Genomic DNA, 5,768 nt, shown 5'->3' with positions numbered 1-5,768 from the left:
ATGTTGGCCTTTGGTTTCCTCATGGTTTTGAGTTAGTTAAGTTGGATTTTAAATTTGGTTCCAGGTGGAACCAAATGGGAAACTGAGGCCACCTGCGTGAAAAATGATAGTGTGTTCCTCCCGGGTCCCAGAGAGAGGGGGGCCAAGAGGGATTGAGGGGAAGCACGATGTGCTCGGGTGGCTCAGCCGGCGAGTGGGGAGCACACAGGCAGAGCGAGGGGCCCCGGGACTTGTGCCTTTGGTGTGGTCCAGGTGTGGAGGTCAGTAGATTTCCCATGGGAGTCAAGGATTAGTCAGTTTAAAGCAAGTGTGCCTGAAAAGGGAAAGGCTTTGGGGGGCAAGGGCCATGGGGACAGTAGCGTATCATTCGAGACCAGCTGTGGGTTTCTGGGTGAGGCATGTGGGTGGTGGGCACATATGGGGATCTGGCCTCCAGGGGAGTCTAGAAAACTCTTTTTTTTTTTTTAAGATTTATTTACTTCTCTCCCCTACCCCCGCCCCAGTTGTCTGTTCTCTGTGTCTATTTGCTGTGTCTTCTTCTTTGTCCGCTTCTGTTGTTGTCAGTGGCACGGGAATCTGTGTCTCTTTTTGTTGCGTCATCTTGCTGTGGCAGCTCTCCGTGTGTGTGGCGCCATTCCTGGGCAGGCTGCGCTTTCTTTCGCGCTGGGCGGCTCTCCTTACAGGGTGCACTCCTTGCACGTGGGGCTCCCCTACGCGGGGGACACCCCTGTGTGGCACGGCACTCCTTGCACGCATCAGCACTGATCATGGGCCAGCTCCACACGGGTCAAGGAGACCTGGGGTTTGAACCACGGACCTCCCATGTGGTAGGCGGGTGCCCTAACCACTGGGCCAAGTCCACTTCCCTAGAAAACTCTTTATTAATTAGACCAGAGGACAGTGTGGAGGCCAGTGGCTTAGCCAAAGGAAGACAGATGCAAAAAGTTTTGATAGTTAGAGCACTCACCTGTAAAGTCGGGTATAAATGCTAATTGCCTAGAGATTGTGGGGAGGACTGAGAAAGGGGACACCTGGAAAGCACTTAGAATGCATTTGGTATGTTGTAAACATCCAACACTCTTAAGCTTATCATTGTGATGTGAACATAGACCAGGGATGATTAACCAAGAGCCCTGCCCAGCCCATCGTCTTGGGGCCTCTGTCACGGGGCCACAGACCCAGAGGTGTCGCCGACCGTGCTTCCCCTGGTGTCTGTAGGGGAGAACTTGCTCCCTGCCTCTCTCCTGGTTCTGGTGGTGGCCGGCCATCCTTGGCGTCCCTTGGCTTGTGGCCGCATGGCTCAGTCAGTGTCCTGTGTCCTTGCCTAGTTTTCCTTTCCCTCTTTTAAGGACAAGGGTCAGTTGCATAGTCCAAGGTGGCCTCATCTTAACACAAGCTCTTAATCGCATCTTCTAAGACCCCACTTCCAAATGAGCTCATCGTTCTAGGACCAGGGCTTAGGACTAGAACGTGTCTTTTGGGAGACACCATTCAACCCCTAGCACCCAAGAAGAGGATGAAATGATCCAACCACTCTGGAGTGCTGACAGCATAACTGGCATTTACTCCCACCAACCCTGGGGTAGCCATTACTCTCCCCCTTCTACAGGTGGGGCAGTGTGCGAGGAGCGGTTTGGCACCTCACGGGAGGTCACACACTTTGTGAGTGACAGAGCTGGGATTTCAACCTAATTCACCACCCAGGACCCCGTGCCACAGCCCGCGCTCTTAGCCATGCCTCCTGCTGTTTCTCGGGGAAGGGGGACACCGTCAGTCACCAATGTCCCCATACTGAGCATCTCCTGTGCGTGGTGCTCCAGCCCTAGAGGGAGCTCAGGAACCTTCAACGTTGTTTTTGTCCCAAAGATGTCCCTCCTTTATTAATTCTGCTGGTAAGTAGTAATGAGTTCAAGCATCTTTAAGTATAGAATTAGGGACTTTTTTTCCAGAACAAGCATTTATCTTAAGAGATTTAGAATTGTCTTCAAAGCATTTTCTTATCCCCCCCCATCTTGTAGCTTTTTTTTTTTTGCACGCTGTCTGCTCTGTGTCCATTCACTGTGTTCTTCTGTGTCTGTATTTAGCTTTATTTATCCCCGCCCCCTGCCGTGACTTGTTTGCTGTCTGCTCTCTGTGTCCATTCACTGAATGCTCTTTTGTGTTTTGTTGTTTTTTTTTTGCTTGTCTCCTTTTTTGTTGTGTCACCTTGCTGAGTGAGCTCACCATAGTGCTTGCAGGCTGGTTGGCTCTCTGCGGCGCCAGGGCCAGTGGCCCTCTGTGGCATGTGGGCGAGCCCGCCTTCACAAGGAGGCCTTGGGACACGAACCCAGGGCCTCGCATATGGTGGATGGGAGCCCAACTGATTGAGCCACAGCCGCTTCCATCTTCAAAGCATTTTTAAAAGAATGGCACCAGAAAGGTCATAGTGTAATGTGTGCTGATTCTACAAGATCCCAATTCCACATCAACTCTGTTGTTTTACTGCTGGTCTGAAAAGACAAATGTATGCGGTTATATATCTGTGCCACAAATACATGCTACTTGCTGAGAATGGGAGGTGATCTCTGATTCTCATGGACAGCCAATCTCCTTGAAAGTATAGACCAATAGACATGAGCATGGCGTGTGGATTCCATGCAGAAGTCAGAGCTGAACCACGGGCCCCTGACTCACGAGCGGAGTTTCCCACATCCTGATGTTTCTGAGCTTCAGTTTCCTTATGGGGAAAATACGGGTAACATCACCTACTCCCAGAGTTTCCTTAGAATTAAGTAAACCGAAATACTATCTGCAAGGCATCGCTGGCTCTTACATAATTGTACCTATTACGATTGCTATTATTATTGTTATTTTTAAAAAAGATTTATTTATTTACTCTCCCCTCTTGTGGCTTGTTCCATTCTCTGCTGTCTCTTTCTCTGTGTCCATTCGCTCTGCTTTTTTTTTTCTTTTTGTATCTGCTTGTCTCCCTTTGCTGCATCATCTTGCTGTGCCAGCTCTCCACGGTGCACAGGCTGTTAAGTCTCTGCGGTGTGCATGGGCCGTCAGCTCTCCGCGGCATGCGGGCCAGCTTTGCCTTCACAAGGAGGCCCCGGGACACGAGCCCAGGGCCTCCCATATGGTAGACGGGAGCCCAACCTGTTGAGCCTCCACCTCTTCTCTATTAATATTATTTTGACATCCATACCTAAATAGATAAGCAGCAATGGCAAGTATCAACATCGAAGTGGGAATAGTAGCTGCAAAGTAGGTGTCACTGTAATCACAGTAAGACGTCAAGTCCAGAGGGGCCAGAACCAGGGATGGCATGCTTAGAAATGGTTTCACGATGGAGATGAGGTCTGAGATCATGCGTTTCTGAGCGGTTCCTACAAAGCCTTAATTTGTTAGGAGGAAAAACAATTCTGAAGTGAAATCAGTGTGCTCTCCCTTGGCTTAAAAGCTTTCTTTAAGTGTGACTTCCCAGAGCCTCTTGATGACAACTGCATCGTGACCGTCCACAGAGAGGACTGGCCCCGCGGTGTCTGCGCTGTCTCCCACGGAGGTTTGATCTTTTCATTCTTTTGTCGAGCTCCCTTGGGCCAGAGGGCGGGAGCGAAGGGAACGTGGCAAGTGAGGGCTGGGAGGCTGGCCTGGAATCGACGGCAGGCTTCACCGGGTGCCTGGAGATGGGCCAAGAGGGGGGGATCCTGAGCAGAGGTGCAGCCGTGGAGAGCGGGCTGAGCGGGCAGATGGGGGCGAAGTCCTGCAGAAACGGGGGGCGAGCGGAGGCTTTGGAGCAATTCTGTTTCCTTAAGGGGTCTGGATTGAGGAGCCTGCAGGCTCGCAGGAGGCTTGCGCGTGAGTGCACAGAGCAGCTGCCCCCTTTCCACCCCGTGCCTCTATTCCAGGGGTGCGGGCCCGCTGTGCGTGGGCTCCTCGGTGACGATGCCCAAGGCCATCGAGGGGACCCGCCGTGGCTGCCGCAGCCCCAAGGCCACAGCCCCACCAACTCGTTCCTGTGGCTCAAAATCTTTCCTTTGCTTCAAAATCATTCCGTAAAAGAACACTGTGATTTCTTTTTAAAGATTTATTTTTATTCATTTCTCTCCTCTTCCCTCCCTCTGCTGCCATTGTCTGCTTTGTGTCCATTTGCTGTGTGTTCTCCTGTGTCTGCTTGCATTTTTGTCAGCTGCACCGGAAATCTGTGTCTCTTTTTGTTGTGTCATCTTGCTGCGTCATCTCTCTGTGTGTGTGGCGCCACTGCTGGGCAGGCTGCATTTTTTTATGTGTAGGACGGCTCTCCTTATGGGGCACGCTCCTTGCATGTGGGACTCCTTTATGTGGGGGACACCCCTGCTTGGCACAGCACTCCTTGTGCACATCAGCACTTGCGCATGGGCCAGCTCACCACATGGGTCAGGAAGCCTGGGTTTGAACCCTGGACCTCCCATATGGTAGGCGGATGCTCTATCCTTGAGCCAAATCTGCTTCCCTGTGATGGTTATCTTTATGTGTCAACATGGCTAAGCAATAGCACTCAGTTATCCAATCAAACACAAATCTAGAAGTTGCGCAAAGGTACTTTTGGAGGTGGGTACCAGCTACCATCTGCTGACTTTAAGAGCAGGGCTTTGCTCTCCACGCCGCGGGTGGCCTCATCCCATCAGCAGAAGGCCTTAAGAGCAGAATGAGGTTTCCTGCAGAAGGAGGAAGCTTAGCTTCAGAATGCCACCTGCACCTCTGCCTGTGCTTCCAACCCGCCAGGCTGTCCTGTGCATTCCGGATTTGCCAGTCCCCGCAATCGCTGGAGCCAATTCCTTGCTATAAATCACACGCACGTGCACATACACACATAGGTGCATAGACACACACACATGCAAACACATACCTGTGTATGAAAACACGCACACACACGTAGGCGTCCACACAGCCTATCGGTTCAGCCTCTCTGGAGGACCCTGACGGACGCCAACGTTTTAACATGCAGAGACGCTCCCTGCTCAGCACCGCTTCCTTTACGGTTGGTTGGTTAAACCTGCCCAGACGCAGGCCGTTGCGTGCACTCCACATCTGCACGGCTGTCATCTGCACGTCTCCCAGATCACCAGCAGCTGACCCAGCTGAGAACACAAACGGGCTGGCCAGCCGGCCTTCGGGGCCTTTCCCAAGAAACCAAGTGCTGGAAAGACAGCTGAGGGGAGAGCTGGTGAGCCCCAGCTTACAGGGGCTGGAAGGTCCAGCCAGCACGGCCAAGGGCAGGGCCGATGTCCGTGAAAGGAGCAAGAATGGCTTTAGTGGGCCTCTCTCTCTCTCAGGAAGGGGTGCCCTCTCTTTTCTCCATCCGTAGATTTCACCCTGGTGAATGATGGTCACTGGAGGGACTCTCTGCCCCCCTCTTACCTCTTCACTCACTTTGGCTTGGAAGCCACCCTTCTGTCACACGGGAATTTTCAGCAACAGTTTTGCACTCTTTGATCAAGCGGCTGTTGGCTGTGTACGAATTGCTTTCTCTCTCTTTTTATAAACTATACAGAAAATAATTTTATTTCCGTCTCCTTGTTTAACAGTGGGGTGGGGGTGGAATAAAGGAGTGCCTCGTACACACCGAGACGGAAAACAAAACAACAACAGCAATGTCTAGCCACCTTCCAGCCCACAGCAGCCCCACTGACGCCGGAGACGTTTGCAGCAGACGTGGCCGGTGACAGCAGCGCGGCAGGCAGGTCGGGTCACAAATCCAGAACAGGAAATATATTTTCATCTTGTTATTTATGACCCAGCCTGGA

This window comes from Dasypus novemcinctus, chromosome 28 (genome assembly GCF_030445035.2).
Source record: "Dasypus novemcinctus isolate mDasNov1 chromosome 28, mDasNov1.1.hap2, whole genome shotgun sequence".
In the NCBI taxonomy this organism is placed as follows: Eukaryota; Metazoa; Chordata; class Mammalia; order Cingulata; family Dasypodidae; genus Dasypus; species Dasypus novemcinctus.
The sequence above is the reverse complement of the archived record's forward strand: the minus strand, read 5'-3'. Positions refer to the sequence as shown.